The sequence below is a fragment of the Zea mays genome, chromosome 10 (genome assembly GCF_902167145.1).
Source record: "Zea mays cultivar B73 chromosome 10, Zm-B73-REFERENCE-NAM-5.0, whole genome shotgun sequence".
Lineage (NCBI taxonomy): Eukaryota > Viridiplantae > Streptophyta > Magnoliopsida > Poales > Poaceae > Zea > Zea mays.
In genome coordinates this window covers 61,729,116-61,745,779 of record NC_050105.1, presented here as the reverse complement: position 1 = coordinate 61,745,779, position 16,664 = coordinate 61,729,116, and the positions used below count along the sequence as shown (strand labels likewise).

General features: G+C 42.6%; 1 pseudogene; it reads right to left on the bottom strand.

Annotated features, from left to right (window-relative positions):
* The window catches only part of LOC109942820 (uncharacterized), a 28,322-nt pseudogene extending 22,141 nt beyond the window's left edge, over positions 1 to 6,181 (bottom strand).
* Positions 6,182 to 16,664: the final 10,483 nt, after the last annotated feature.

The window sequence follows — 16,664 nt, the reverse complement described above, 5'->3', positions numbered from 1 at the left end:
AGCTTCGACTATCGTGGTTCTTTTCCTCGCGTAACCGTAGAGGCGCTCTCTATTTTATATTGCTTGCTTTTATAACATTTTATCTTGTATGGTGTAATGTTCTTATGCATATGTATATGTTTGTTTGCTTGTGCCTGTTCGTCTTCGCGTCGCATTGCGATTAGATCGCGGTTCGTTTCTGAGCTTCGAGGAATCGACGGTCAAGCTTCGGCGACCAAATGACCCAGCTCTTCGAGTTCTACAAGGCTGAAGATCCTGAGCATCTGTTTGGTGAAGGCAAGTGTCCTCTGACCTATTATGTCCCATTTACTTTATAATTCATCAACCTGCATACCATGAACAACCTAAGAATTGACTAGCTTTCTATTTACCTTGTCCTTGATTACCTTTTGGGTTACTATGGTTAGATTCATGCTATTGCTTTACTTTAATCAATGAACATGATGTGAACACTTATGATACGATGTTGTCTCTATGATTATGATGTTGGACTGGTGATACTTTAGGGGGCTCGAGCGGTTTCTCGAGTGCCTCTCCGTAAGGACCTGTTCGTTGGATGACCGCCCGGGAAAACAGTGCAACCATGAGGGTGGAGTGGGACGCCCTTAGCTGAATAATTAGAGGAACTGGGGTGTAGTTCGCTTAGCCGTCGTGCCGTCAATGGGGCTCGGTGTATGCGGCTCGCTCTGCCAAGGTTGATTTGTCCCTTGGGGAGGAGTGCGGTACATTTAGAAAACCTAACGGGCGGCTACAGCCCCGGGGAATCTTTGTAAAGGCTTCGTAGTGAATCCCTGGCCATTCACCTCGGGAGTGAATAAGGGTCTTGCAAGCCCGGGCTAGAGAGGGAATCACGGCTTGTGGGTAAAGTGCGCAACCTCTGCAGAGTGTTATGAAACTGATATATCAGTCGTGCTCGCGGTTATGAGCGGCCAAGGGAGCTCCATTGATTAGAGACACATTGATCAGAGATGGTTGGTTTATAGGTGGTGACGAGGATGATGGTTTTGGTTATGATTATGGTACTAGTAAGTGGTATTCTTTCCTTTTGGAAAGGGTACATCGGGTTAATAACTTGGGTTAATGCTAAAACCTGGCTTTCTACTAGTAAATAATAACCTGACCAACTAAAAGCAACTGCTTGACCTTAACCCCACATAAAGCTAGTCCACTTCAGCCAAACGGGACATTTGCTGAGTACGTTGATGTGTACTCACCCTTGCTTTCACAAAACACCAGGTTGCCTTTGGTGCAATCTATGCTCAGGTAAAGAAGAAGGCGTCGAGGTGGATCTCCAGGAGTTCCAGGACGTCGATGAGTTCGAGGATTAGGCTAGCGACCTCCCCCAGTCAGCTGCCTGTGGTGGGTTGTTTACGTTGGCTACGTTTCGATTCTGTGTACTTTGATTTATATTATGTAAATGGCTCTAGTCTGTAATATTATTAGTCACTCTTTATTGTAATTCGAAGCATTGTGCTATGATGAGTCATTTATGTAATCGCTGTGTACGTGAATTTCTGATCCTGGCACGTACATGGTTCGCATTCGGTTTACCTTCTAAAACCGGGTGTGACATAAGTGGTATCAAAGCCGTGCTGAATGTAGGACCGCTAGCCTAGAGTAGCATTGGCCGTTTTAAGAACTTATTGACTATTACTTCACCCCATCCTTGGTTCTACTTCAAAATATTAGTCACCTCGACTAATTCTATGTTGTGCTCCTATATGCCCCCTTGCCAAAAGTATTTTATTCTAGTATGGTCTATACTTCTCTCAATCTATTAGATCTGATCTCACTCTTGTGCTTGCGACATCTTTGTAGATGCCCCCTGACCATAGCCTTTAGTCTTTTGGGACTCTTTACTCGTCCATTATTAAATTGCTACCATTTGACCATCTCCATTACATTTTGTTATTGACATGCTCGTATCCTTGCATTTTTTTATACCCTTATCTCTTAATCTAAAGTACTTACCCTTGTACCTCTATTGCCTATTTAAACAGTTCAGTTTATGTGTCCATGACCTTCTTGTCTTCTGAGATTATTTCTTATTCTGTTGTTAAGTCGCTATCTTTCAACAATTTCTTGTCTCTTGGTATTGGCATGCTCGTACCCCTAGATTCTTCAATACTCTTGTTTTAAATACCCACATCTGAATTTCTCGTGCCTACTTAAACACTCTAGTTTATATGTCCATGAACTTCTTGTCTTCCGTCGTTAAGTTGTTATCCTTTGGCCTTTTCAGTTCCCTTGTCTTGGCATGCCTGTATCCTTGGAATCTTGCATACTCTCATATTTTTATGTATGCTTATCTTTCATACCCCAATGAATGTTCAAGACATTTCATTTTTCATGCCCTTGATCACCCTTGTTTCTTAATGATCCATGAGCGGTCATTTTATTTTGCACATCCTTGGTGATCTCATTAATTCCTTATAACTTCCCTCGGTAATAATTTCTTTTACCAAACCATTCTGCTGGAACCTTACCTACCTTACCCATGATTGTTCTCTCCATCTCGCCATTTCGTGAGTCTTGCCTTAGCTCCATCCTTTACTATGCTCTTTGTTATTATCACCTTTACCCTTGACACTTCTATATATTGCATTGATGCTCATCTCATACCTGCCCTTTAAAATTGCCCCTCTTCCATCTCATACCTTCTTTCTCTTGGTCGTATCCTCTTCTTTGGCTTGCGAGTTTGTAACCTCATCCTTTGTTGTGCTTTTGTTTCTTAGTGCCTTTACCCTTCTCATCTCTCAATCTTACCTTAGTGATTACGGTATGTTCGTTATCTAAAACCTCCAATCTCCCACCTTAGTTCAAGCGTGGTCTCTTACTTATCTCACCCGTGGTTATATCCTATACTTTACCACTTGCAAGACTTATCTTATCTCTGTTCTTGATTATACCTAGATTTCTGGTTTTTTATGCACATTTACCTCTTCCTTTATATCCTTGCCTATTATCACCTTTGACCCTTGACCTCTCTCCATATTTACCATGATGTATACCTATTTTTTTAGCCTCACTTATTCCATTTCAATCCGAGAGTGTTGTTTTCCCTATCCCGCTCTATTTCATTTCCTTTCCCTTTGTCGCTTTGCAAGTCTTGTCTTACCTTGACTTCATCCTTTGTTGAGCTTTTGTTTGATATCGTCCTTACCCTTGTAATCTATAGATCTTGCCTTGATACTTATCTTAGGTCTGCTTGTTGAAATCCCCTCTTTTCTGTCTCAATTCGAGAGCTATGTTTTACTTATCTCACCCTTGGCTATATCCTCTTCTTTACCGCGTGTAGGCCTAGACTTAACTCCATTCTTTATTGTATTTGTACCACTTGCTCTTCTATGCCCTCATCTTTTCTCTTACACCCTTGTCCGTTATCGCCTTTGGCCCTTGCGATATTTATGTCTTCTACCTAAATGCTTACCTTAAACTTATCCTTTAAATCCTCCCCTTTTTCAACCCAGTTTGAGAGTTGCGAGTTACCTACCTCTCCCTTGATTTCTTTTCACTTCTTGTCGCCTTACAAATTTTGTTTCAGTTCCATCCTTTGCTATGTGTTTTATTTGCTATCACCATCTTCTTGTCATCCATCGATCTTGCCTTGATGCTCATCTTTATTCTAGCTCTTTAAAAATCTCCTCTCTTCCACCTCAATTTGAGAGTGGCAGTTTACCTATCTGGCCCATGGGCGTACCACCTCCTTTTCCATTTGCAGGTCTTGTCTTAACTCCATCCTTTGTGGTATTTATATTCTTGGTTCTTATGCATATTTACCTCATCTCCTACACCCTTGTCCGGTATCACCTTTGACCCTTGTAATATTCATACCCTTACCTTCATGCTTACTTTGAGCCTCCCCTTTAAAGCCTTCTCTTTTCCATCCTTGTTCGAGGACAATGTCTCACCTATTTCACCATTGACTGCTCCCCCTTCTTTGATGCCTTGCAAGTTTTGTCTGAAATACATCCTTGGTTGTGTTTGTCTGTTATCACCTTAACCCTTGTCATCCCTTGATCTTTACCATGATGCTTATCTTGCACCTGCGTTTTAAAGCCTCCTCTCCCATTTCATTTCAAGAGTGATGTCTTACCTATCCCGCTCTTGTTCGTTCCCTTTTTCCTCTGTCACGTTGCAAGTCTTGCCCTAACTCTATCTTTCGATGCGTTTTTGCCTTTCACCTCCCTTACCTTTGCAATCTCTAGATCTTTCCATGATGTTATCTTATGCCCACCTTTTGAAATATCATCTTTTCCCCCTCGATTTGAGAATGGTGTTTTACCTATCCTGACCTTGGTTGCATTCTCTCCCTTGTCGATTACAATCATTGCTTTAGCTCCATCCTTTATTATGCTCATGCCCCTACCCTCCATGTCTTATTATTTCCCTTGCCTTTTGTTGGCCTTAGAGTAATTTCCCTTTTTAAGGAAAGACCACCATTTAATTAAGAGGAACGTATAGCAACGAGATGTTTGTTGTTGTGTGCTCATGATGTTTGCCCTTCTGCTATGACTGATTTGCTTCTTTGGAATGAGTGTTAATGTGTTGTGGCCCTTGGTCCACAATGGAATCTGTTTACTAGGTGAGTGCCATAGAGTTAAGTAGTTGGGTTCTCCCCCTGCTCTCTCTAATCTGTCTATACTTACCTTTTCTCGCTATTCTTATCTCTTGCACCTGTCCATTTGGCAACCTCCAACTCCTCCAAATCAGTCAAGATCAGAGTCGGCAGCATCTTCACCAAGTGCATATCAACGCTCCTGTTAAGGGGGTTAGCCGCTAACCCCAATGAAGACAATGCGATCAACATCAACCAACAAGATCAGAGTGGCGCAGCGAAAGCGTGTGTGGGTCCTAACCCACAGGTCTAGGAGATCCTCAAGAATTGCATCAATCGGTCTCAAGCATCTGATGGTCAAAGCAACCAATCCACAAGTCAAGCCGGCGGAGTCAAAGTTGAGTTAGAAGCTATGAAAGACTAATGAACCAATCTCATTTTCTTGCTAGCCTCTTCTTGAATCTCGAGGACGAGATTCTCTTAAGGGGGTTAGGTTTGTAACACCCTGAATTTGGGGGTATAAAATTTTATTTTCTAATATCCACCAAATTCAGGTGTTACTCTCTCAGTTCTTCGCTTTCCTTTCTCTTTTTCCTAAAAATGTAGAATTATTTTGTTTTATAATAGCGTAAACCTAGTGGAATGAGCCCTAAAGGCACTTTGGTTGTTGCATTCATGTCGTTGCATGGTGTTTCTAAGTGCAAAATGTGTTTGAAACATGTTAACATATCTTATAGAAGCGCTCGGTAAATTTTCATATTTTTCGGAATATTTTTCTATTTTCCGGAAACCAAAATCTATTTATTTGTGGAACTTAAAATGTTTTTAGAAATTCTAATTATGTTTTTTGAGTTCATTAGGTGCCAAAACATTTATAGGAATTTTTCTAGAATTTTTGAAAGCATATATAATATTTTGAGCACAAAATATGGATTTCTAGGCTTTTTCTGAATTTTAAAAATAGTAAAATCCGAATTTTAACCGAATTTCCATCTCATCCAAACCCTAGATATATATACATGTCCGGCTTCATCTCGTCGAGCCCGATCCAGAACACGAAACGGTTCATCCAAATCCAATCCCTAGCTCCCGGTATTGCCCGCCGAAGTTCGGGGCGGTTCCAACTCCAGCGACAACTCCGGCGAGCAATTACTCCCAATCCGTGCATCGTCTGCCAAATCCGAGGGTACCGCTGCGTTCGTCTCGTCGAGGGCTTCGTCGCAGCGCGTTCGGTTCGTCGATTGGATCCCCGAATCTTTGGCAATCGACGGATTTGGCTTCGGCTCCGGCGAGGGTCTTCTTCCGCGGTGAGCTTCTCCATTCTTGTTATTCGTTTTCTTCGATTTCTAGGGTTTGGGGTAGCACCTCGATCCCCCGCACCCCTGCCCCCGCGGCGCAGCATCCTGCCCTCGGCCCGTGCGCGCGCGGCCCCTGCGGGCGCGACCTCCGAGCGGCGGCGGCGCAGCTGCTCGGCGCGGCCGGCCGGCCGACCATGGCTTTGGTCGCGGCCCTGCTCCGCGCGAGCTCCCCAGGTGCGGCCCCTGCCCGCGGGCGCGCGTGCCCTGCGCGGCGTGGCCGGCCCCCTGCGGCGGTCGAGCTCCCCTTCCCTTGCGCAGCCCCCATGGCGATGAAATTTCTTGCGTGAGGTAGAGAGGAGAAAGGAAGAAGATGATGGCAATTTCGTAAATAAGTACGCGCGAATTACAGTATGGTTTAAAACATTCATAACTTTTGCGTTTTAAACCCGATTCGATCCATTTAAGTTGCGTTAGATTCGTATTAAAATTATCTTAATTTAGAAATATTTATCCCAATTTTTGCATATTTTATTTAATTTAGTTAAACGTTTGTTTAACCAGTGGATACTAGAACGACGTTTCAATTTAAAAACCTAATTTAGGAATTCGATTTGCGCATTTATAATTAGTCACCAATATGATTAACCTTAACTGAAATGTTATTTATTAATAACTATTTAGTTTAATCACGTTGTTTAATTATTAGTTTCGCATGTGGGTCCGCGCGTGCCGCGGTGCTGTTTCGCGCACGTCGTCGCGTGTCGTTCGCGAGTGTTGCGCGTGTTGTTCGCACGCATTGTCGTGTGCTGTTCGCGTGTGTCACGCGCCTTGCCGCATGCCATTCGCGCGTATCGCGCGTTGTCCGCGCGCTAAGTCGTTTGTGTCCGCGCGTTGCGCACATCGTGTTTGCACGTCGTGCGTCGTTAATTCATCTCGCTTAGAATCGCTCATATTCATTAAGTAACTTGCTTAACTGTCAACTATTAAAATAGTAAGTTAGTCAAAACTAAGCAGTAGTATTAATTTACATTTGATTAATATCAATTAATATAATTATGTTGAATTGGATTGTTCTAATTAGTACTTGTTTAACGTAAACGCGCTAACCCCTCGACCGTAGCTTCGACTATCGTGGTTCTTTTCCTCGCGTAACCGTAGAGGCGCTCTCTATTTTATATTGCTTGCTTTTATAACATTTTATCTTGTATGATGTAATGTTCTTATGCATATGTATATGTTTGTTTGCTTGTGCCTGTTCGTCTTCGCGTCGCATTGCGATTAGATCGCGGTTCGTTTCTGAGCTTCGAGGAATCGACGGTCAAGCTTCGGCGACCAAATGACCCAGCTCTTCGAGTTCTACAAGGCTGAAGATCCTGAGCATCTGTTTGGTGAAGGCAAGTGTCCTCTGACCTATTATGTCCCATTTACTTTATAATTCATCAACCCGCATACCATGAACAACCTAAGAATTGACTAGCTTTCTATTTACCTTGTCCTTGATTACCTTTTGGGTTACTATGGTTAGATTCATGCTATTGCTTTACTTTAATCAATGAACATGATGTGAACACTTATGATACGATGTTGTCTCTATGATTATGATGTTGGACTGGTGATACTTTAGGGGGCTCGAGCGGTTTCTCGAGTGCCTCTCCGTAAGGACCTGTTCGTTGGATGACCGCCCGGGAAAACAGTGCAACCATGAGGGTGGAGTGGGATGCCCTTAGCTGAATAATTAGAGGAACCGGGGTGTAGTTCGCTTAGCCGTCGTGCCGTCAATGGGGCTCGGTGTATGCGGCTCGCTCTGCCAAGGTTGATTTGTCCCTTGGGGAGGAGTGCGGTACATTTAGGAAACCTAACGTGCGGCTACAGCCCCGGGGAATCTTTGTAAAGGCTTCGTAGTGAATCCCTGGCCATTCACCTCGGGAGTGAATAAGGGTCTTGCAAGCCCGGGCTAGAGAGGGAATCACGGCTTATGGGTAAAGTGCGCAACCTCTGCAGAGTGTTATGAAACTGATATATCAGCCGTGCTCGCGGTTATGAGCGGCCAAGGGAGCTCCATTGATTAGAGACACATTGATCAGAGATGGTTGGTTTATAGGTGGTGACGAGGATGATGGTTTTGGTTATGATTATGGTACTAGTAAGTGGTATTCTTTCCTTTTGGAAAGGGTACATCGGGTTAATAACTTGGGTTAATGCTAAAACCTGGCTTTCTACTAGTAAATAATAACCTGACCAACTAAAAGCAACTGCTTGACCTTAACCCCACATAAAGCTAGTCCACTTCAGCCAAACGGGACATTTGCTGAGTACGTTGATGTGTACTCACCCTTGCTTTCACAAAACACCAGGTTGCCTTTGGTGCAATCTATGCTCAGGTAAAGAAGAAGGCGTCGAGGTGGATCTCCAGGAGTTCCAGGACGTCGATGAGTTCGAGGATTAGGCTAGCGACCTCCCCCAGTCAGCTGCCTGTGGTGGGTTGTTTACGTTGGCTACGTTTCGATTCTGTGTACTTTGATTTATATTATGTAAATGGCTCTAGTCTGTAATAGTATTAGTCACTCTTTATTCTAATTCGAAGCATTGTGCTATGATGAGTCATTTATGTAATCGCTGTGTACGTGAATTTCTGATCCTGGCACGTACATGGTTCGCATTCGGTTTACCTTCTAAAACCGGGTGTGACAGAGATCAAATCCTCTCCAATTCCACACAAGGCTTTAGTGATTAGCGAGAGAGATTTGTCGTGTTCTTTTGAGCTCTTGCGCTTGGATTGCTTCTTTTCTTTCTCACTTGTTCTTGTGATCAAAACTCCATTGTAATCAAGGCAAGAGGCACCTATTGTGTGGTGGCCCTTGCGGGGAAGTTTTGTTCCCGGTTTTGATTTGAGAAGAGAAGCTCACTCGGTCCGATGGACCGTTTGAGAGAGGGAAGGGTTGAAAGAGACCCGGCCTTTGTGGCCTCCTCAACGGGGAGTAGGTTTGCGAAAAACCGAACCTCGGTAAAACAAATCCGCGTGTCACTCTCTTCATTTGCTAGCAATTTTTTTTGCACCCTCTCTCGCGGACTCGTCTTTATTTCTAACGCTAACCCGGCTTGTAGTTGTGTTTATATTTGTAAATTTCAGTTTCGCCCTATTCACCCCCCCTCTAGGCGACTATCAATGTGCCCTCTTAGAGTTGCTTGATTTGAAATCCAAGAAAATACTTCAACTCCCCCATCATAGACATCTCGAATTTATGTATCATGATCCTACTAAACTCTTCATAAGTTGACTTGTTAGTAGACCCAAATATAATATCATCAACATAAATTTGGCATATAAACAAGTCTTTTGCAACAGTTTTAGTGAAGAGAGTAGGATCAGCCTTTCCGACCTTGAAACCATTAGTGATAAGAAAGTCTCGCAGGCATTCATACCATGCTCTTAGGGCTTGCTTGAGCCCATAAAGCGCCTTTGAGAGCTTATAAATATGGTTAGGATACTCACTATCTTCAAAGCCGGGAGGTTGCTCAACATAGACCTCTTCCTTGATAGGTCCATTGAGGAAGGCACTCTTCACGTCTATTTGATAAAGCTTGAAGCCATGGTAAGTAGCATAGGCAAGTAATATGCGAATTGATTCAAGCCTAGCTACAGGTGCATAGGTTTCATCGAAATCCAAACCTTCGACTTGTGAATATCCCTTTGCCACAAGTCGGGCTTTGTTCCTTGTCACCACACCATGCTCATCTTGCTTGTTGCGGAATACCCACTTGGTACCTACAACATTTTGATTAGGACGTGGAACTAAATGCCATACCTCATTCCAAGTGAAGTTGTTGAGCTCCTCTTGCATAGCCACCACCCAATCCGGATCTCTTAATGCATCCTCTATCCTGTATGGCTCAATAGAAGACACAAAAGAGTAATGTTCACAGAAATGTGCAACTCGAGATCTAGTGGTTACCCCATTATGAATGTCACCAAGTATGGAGATGACGGGGTGATCTCTTTGAATTGCTTGGCGGACTCTTGGGTGTGGCGGTCTTTGATCCCTAATTTCTTGATCATATCCTTGTCCTCATTATCTTCATCTCTCCCTTGATCAATGTCCTCCTCTTGAGGTGGCTCATCCTCTTGATCTTGATCTTCATCATCTTGAGCCTTGTCCTCATCTTGAGTTGGTGGAGATGCTTGCATGGAAGATGATAGTTGATCTTGTGCTTGTGGAGGCTCATCGAATTCCTTAGGACACAAATCCCCAATGGACATGTTCCTTAGTGCGACGCATGGAGCCTCTTCATCATCTAATTCATCAAGATCAACTTGCTCCACTTGGGAGCCATTAGTCTCATCAAACACAATGCCACAAGAAACTTCAACTAATCTAGTGGACTTGTTGAAAACTCTATATGCCCTTGTGTTTGAGTCATAACCTAGTAAAAAGCCTTCTACTACTTTAGGAGCAAATTTAGAGCTTCTACATCTTTTAATAAGAATAAAACATTCGCTCCCAAAGACTCTAAAATATGAAACATTGGGCTTTTTACCAGTGAGGAGTTCATAAGATGTCTTCTTGAGGATTCGGTGGAGATATAACCGGTTGATTGAGTAGCATGCGGTGTTAATTGCCTCCGCCCAAAACCGGTCCGGTGTCTTGTATTCATCAAGCATGGTTCTTGCCATGTCTAGTAGAGTTCTATTTTTCCTCTCCACTACACCATTTTGTTGAGGTGTGTAAGGATAAGAAAACTCATGCTTGATGCCCTCCTCTGATTTGTGAATTCTTGAACTCCGTCCCATTATCGCTTCTAATATTTTTTTATCCTTAATCCGAACTCATTTTGAGCCCGTCTTAAGAATCTCTTTAAAGTCTCTTGGGTTTGAGATTTTTCCTGTAAAAAGAATACCCAAGTGAAGCGAGAATAATCATCCATAATAACTAGACAATACTTACTCCCGTCGATGCTTATATAAGCGACTGGGCCGAATAGATCCATGTGGAGTAGCTCGAGCGGCCTGTCAGTTGTCATTATGTTCTAGTGTGGATGATGGACTCCAACTTGCTTTCCTTCTTGGCATGCGCTACAAATCCTGTCTTTCTCAAAATAAACATTTGTTAGTCCTAAAATGTGTTCTCCCTTTAGAAGCTTGTGAAGATTCTTCATTCCAACATGAGCAAGTCGGCGATGCAGAGCCAACCCATATTAGTCTTAGCGATTAAGCAAGTGTCTAGTTCATCTTGGTTATCATTAAAGTCAACTAAGTATAGCTGACCATCTAGCACTCCCTTAAAAGCTATTGAATCATCACTTCTTCTAAAGACAGTAACACCTATATCAGTAAATAGACAGTTGTAGCCCATTTTGCATAATTGAGAAACCAAAAGCAAATTGTAATCCAAAGAATCTACGAGAAAAACATTGGAAATAGAATGGTCAGGAGATATAGGGCTGTTTGGTTCAGCTTTTTTCTGACCAGCTTTTTCGAGAATCTAGCTGTGGGGAGAATCTGGCTGTGTAGAGAATCTGAGTATTATTAGGATTACGTGTGGAGGAAGATAAATTTGTCCATGGGGCTCAGGATCTATAAAGTGACGGATTACTACTATTGTGACGACTCAACCGATTATATGTTTATGTTGATTTTAATGGTTTTTACTCAAACGAATTTTATAGAAGCTGGCTGAAAAGCTGAGTGTTTGGCAGTCCGTAGCAGCTTTTGGTGGCCAGAAGCCGCGAGAAGCTGAAACAAACAGGCACATAGCAATTTTACCCAAACCTTTGACCAAACCTTGATTTCCATCCTCGAATGTAATAGCTCTTTGCGGATCTTCATTTTTCTCATATGAGGAGAACATCCTTTTCTCCCCTGTCATGTGGTTTGTGCACCCACTATCGATTATCCAACTTAAACCACCGAATGCATAAACCTACAAAACAAATTTAGGCCTTGTTCTTAGGTACCCAAACATTCTTGAGTCTTTTTACATTAGAAACAAGCACCTTGGGTACCCAAACACAAGTCTTTGGACTCTTGTGTTTGCCCCCAACATATTTGGCAACTACTTTGCCTGATTTGTTAGTTAGAACATAGGAAGCATCAAAAGTCTTAAATGAAATGTTATGTTCATTTGATGCATTAGGAGTTTTCTTCTTAGGCATTTTAACATGAGTGGAATGCCTAGAACTAGAAGCCTCATTTTTATACATAAATGCATGATGAGAAACATAATGAGTTTGCTAGCATGAATTCTCCTAATTTTATGCTCAGGATAGTTTGTAGGATATAAAATATAGCCTTCATTATCCTGAACCATGGGAGCCTTGCCCTTTACAAAGTTAGATAATTTCTTAGGGGCATTAAGCTTGGTGTTGTTTTGATTTCCCTGTTGGAAACCAATACCATCCTTAATGTGAGGGTGTCTCCCATTATAGAGCATGCTTCTAGCAAATTTAAACTTTTCATTTTCAAGTTCATGCTCGGCAATTTTAGCATTTAATGTAGCTATGTGATCATTTTTTTGTTTAATCATAGCAAGGTGACCATCAATAGCTTCAACATTAATATCTCTACATCTAGTACAAATGGTAACATTTTCAACAGTAGATGTAGATGCTTTGCAAGTACTCAATTCCTTAATCTTAGCATTTAAATTATCATTCTCAATTCTAAGGCTAGAAATTGAATCATTGCAAACATTCAATTTTTCAATCTTAGAAACTAAATTACCATTTTTAGTTCTAAGACTTAAGATTGAATCATGGCACATGCTAAGCTCCTTAGAAAAAATTTCACATTTTTCTACTTCTAGAGCATAAGCATTTTTCAACTTAACAAACTTTTTACTTTCCTTAACGAGCAAGTCCTCTTGGCATTCCAAGAGATAATCCTTCTCGTTAATGCTTTCAATTAATTCATTTAATTTTTTCTTTTATTCCATGTTAAGGTTGGCAAAGAGAGAAATTAAATCATCTTCATTATCGCTAGAACTACCCTCATCACTAGATGTAGTATATTTGGGGGTACTTCTAGAATGTACCTTCTTCTTTTTGCCGTCCTTTGCCATGAGACATTTATGGCCGATGTTGGGGAAGACGAGGCCCTTGTTGACGGCGATGTTGGCGGCGTCCTCGTCGGAGGAGGAGTCGGTGGAGCTCTTGTCGGAGTCCCATTCCCGCCCCATGTGTGTCTCGTCGCCCTTCTTCTTGTAGTATCTCCTCTTCCCCTTCTTCTTCCCCTTCTTCTCTTCGTCCCTGTCACTTTCACTAGAATATGGACATTTAACGATAAAGTGACCGGACTTACCGCACTGGTAGCACACCCTTTTGGAGCGGGGCTTGTTGTCCTTCCCCCTTTTTTGCTTGAGGATTTGGCGGAAGCTCTTGATGATGAGCGCCATCTCCTCGTTGTCAAGCTTGGAGGCGTCGACTGGAAGCCTACTTGGTGTAGACTCCTCCTTCTTTTCTTCCGTTGCCTTGAATGCAACGGGTTGCACCTCAGGTGTGGAGGTGGCGCCTTACTCCAAGTTGACAATGTGTTTGGAGTCTTTGATCATAAGTTCAAAGCTCACAAACTTGCTAATTACCTCCTCGGGAGACATCTATTTATACCTAGGATCCCCACGTATTAATTGAACTTGAGTAGGATTACGAAATACGAGTGATCTAAGAATAACATTGACCATTTCATGGTCATCCCATTTTGTGCTTTTGAGGTTGTGCACTTGGTTGACCATCTTCTTGAGCCGGTTGTACATAGCTTGCGGCTCTTCCCCTTTGTTGAGGACGAATCGACCGAGCTCTCCCTCAATCGTTTCACACTTGGTGATCTTGGTCACCTCGTCCCCTTCGTGCACGGTTTTGAGGACGTCCCAAATTTCTTTGGCGTTCTTCAACCCTTGCACCTTATTATACTCCTCTTGACATAAAGAGGCGAGGAGTATAGTAGTTGCTTGTGAATTGAAGTGCCTAATTTGGGCGGACTCATCTGAGTCGTAGTCTTCGTCCCCCACCTTTGGTGCCTGCGCTCCAAACTCAACAATAATTAAAATACTTTCGTGGAGTGAGGTTAGATGATGCCTCATTTTATCACTCCACATGCAATAATCTTCACCATCAAAATATGGTGGTTTGTCTAGGGGTACGAAAAGTAATGGAGTGTGCTTTGAAATATAGGGATAGCATAGGGGCATCTTACTATACTTATTGCGCTCGTGGCACTTAGAAGTAGTAGATGACTCGGTGCCGGACGTGGAGGGTGACGAAGAGTCGGTCTCGTAGTAGACCACTTTCTTCATCATCATCTTCTTCTTGTCACCCCTCCTATGTGACTTGATAGAGGAAGATGATTCCTCCTTGTACTTGTTGCCGAACTTCCTTGAGAGAGTCCTCCCCGAGCCTGCGGGCTTGTCGTCGATCATGATCTCCCTCTTGGCGTGATCTCCAGACATCACTTTGAGTTGGTTAGGCTCTTAATGAAGCACTGGCTCTGATACCAATTGAAAGTCACCTAGAGCAGGATGAATAGGCGAAACCTGAAATTTATAAACTTAAATATACACTAGGGCCGGGGTTAGCGTTAGAATTAAATTCAAGTCCGAAAGATTGTTTCTCTTGCTAAGTGTTGCTCAAAGGATGTAGATGATGTATGGGAGCCAACTCAAATTAATACTAGCAAGGAAATGTTAGAGAGAGGAAAGAGTGCAAACAAATCAAGCGAGAATCAAAGCGAGTAGACACGATGATTTGTTTTACCGAGGTTCGGTTCCAAAGAACCTAATCCCTGTTGAGGAGGCCACAAAGGCCGGGTCTATTTCAACCCTTTCCCTCTCTATCTCAAACGGTCACTTAGACCGAGTGAGCCTTCCCTTAATCACACGAGTCACTTAGACCCCGCAAGGATCACCACACACTTTGTGTCTCTTGCTTAGCTTTACAAATCACTTGAGAAAAGAAATGACAAAAGAAGAAGGCAATCCAAGCTACAAGAGCAACAAAAGAACACAAAACACACTCTCTCAAGTCCTTAATGGAATTGAGTTGATTTGGAGGCTTAGAGAGGATTTGATCTATTGAATGTGTCTAGGAGTGAAGTCTTTTGCTCTTGCAATGAATGGGATGTTCAGAATGCTTGGGTTCCAATGAATGTGGTGGTTGGGGGGTATTTATAGCCTCCAACCACTTCCTAGCCGTTGGCAAGGGCTGCTGGCGATGGGCGCACTGGATAGTCCGGTGCGCCACCGGACAGCCACTGTGCAGTATCCGGTGCGCGCCACGTCAGCGCAACCGTTAGGGTTCTAAGCAGTTGACCGTTGGAGACATTTGTCTTCTAGCTGCACCGGACAATCCGGTGCCACACCGGACTGTACGGTGCCCTCTGACTTCTGCTGAGGCACTGTTCACTGCAGAGCGCTTTTGCGGTCGACCGTTGGCGCCAGTTAGCCGTTGCTCTACTAGCTCACCGGACAGTCCGATGAATTATAGTGGAGGCTGCCCTAGAATTCCCGAGAGTGGTTGGTTTGCCGAGCACTTGGCCTGGTGCACCGGACAGTGTCTGGTGCGCCAAAAATCAGCACACTCAAGTCCTTTTTGCTCCAAATAAATTGTGTCCCCTAACTGAATTCTTTCTTGGTTTGTGTTGAACCTTATGCACCTGTAATAGATGATATCTAGACAAACTAGTTAGTACATGTGGTTTGTGTTGGATGTCAACCACCAAATTCGATTATAGGAAATAGTTAACCCTATTTCCCTTTCAGAACTTTCGAGTGTTAATGATTCTGATTTTGCTAATTATTTGTGTGGAATGCTAAAGACCGAACCTCATATACTTCTGGCTAGATAATGCCAACTGAATCTTCAAGCAACCAATTTTTCAACCAAAGATATATTTGTTAAGTTCGACGTCATCAGGTACTTAAGGAAATCCATGCAATAACAGTTCCTTCCACTTGAAAACCGTTATTTACTAAGTTAATATCATTTCTAGTGCCGCGCTGCTACTGACTTTGAGATCCAATACTTTAATCGCCTCCTAAATTTAATCGCACCACTTATCCTACCAGTGATAGCCCCGAAGAAGAAAACCTTGAGCGAGCGTGAAAACACTAAGGAGATTCTTGCATATGATGAGAATGTTCAGATCCCCAATCCATTCCTTTCTTTTTGTAAGTCCACTGTCTCTGAATCATATCTTCTTCAATTAGTGGAAATGTGTGTTCTCCCCTAAGGATTTGGGTGCCTAAAAAAGTTGGCGAGGGGAAAGAACCTCTACTAAAGATATTGATGAATCATTAGTTTTTGCCCCTTTCTTTGTTTGTGGGTTAGGTTTGCCTATTTGCTCAATTGTCCAAGGCTTGCTTTATTTCTATGCCATAGATCTCACTCATTTGAATTCGAATTCCATACTACAATTGACATCTCCATTCATCTATGTGAATCATTACTTGGGATCTTTCCACATTTTGGTTTATGGAAGTATCTATACCACTCTAAACCTGGTATGAGGGAGGGAGTGTTGTAAGTTGTTGGTGTTGGTTACTTGTTTTCGATCGCTAAACACAATCAAGAAACAATGCAACACAATGTTAAAAGAATAGATGATCTTCGTCACGAAGGAGTTAACCCTTCGAGATAACTCCTTCGTCAACAAAGGTAATTATTGATTGAATACATGAACGTGCAAGGAATACAAAAGAGCTATGATATGATAACTCAATTGTAATATCTTCTTGATATCTTTCTCTTAATTTAAATAACTTTACAAGTGTACCTTCGATGGTTGTAGAGAGAATTACAACGAGATGCCATAGAGGGAAAAT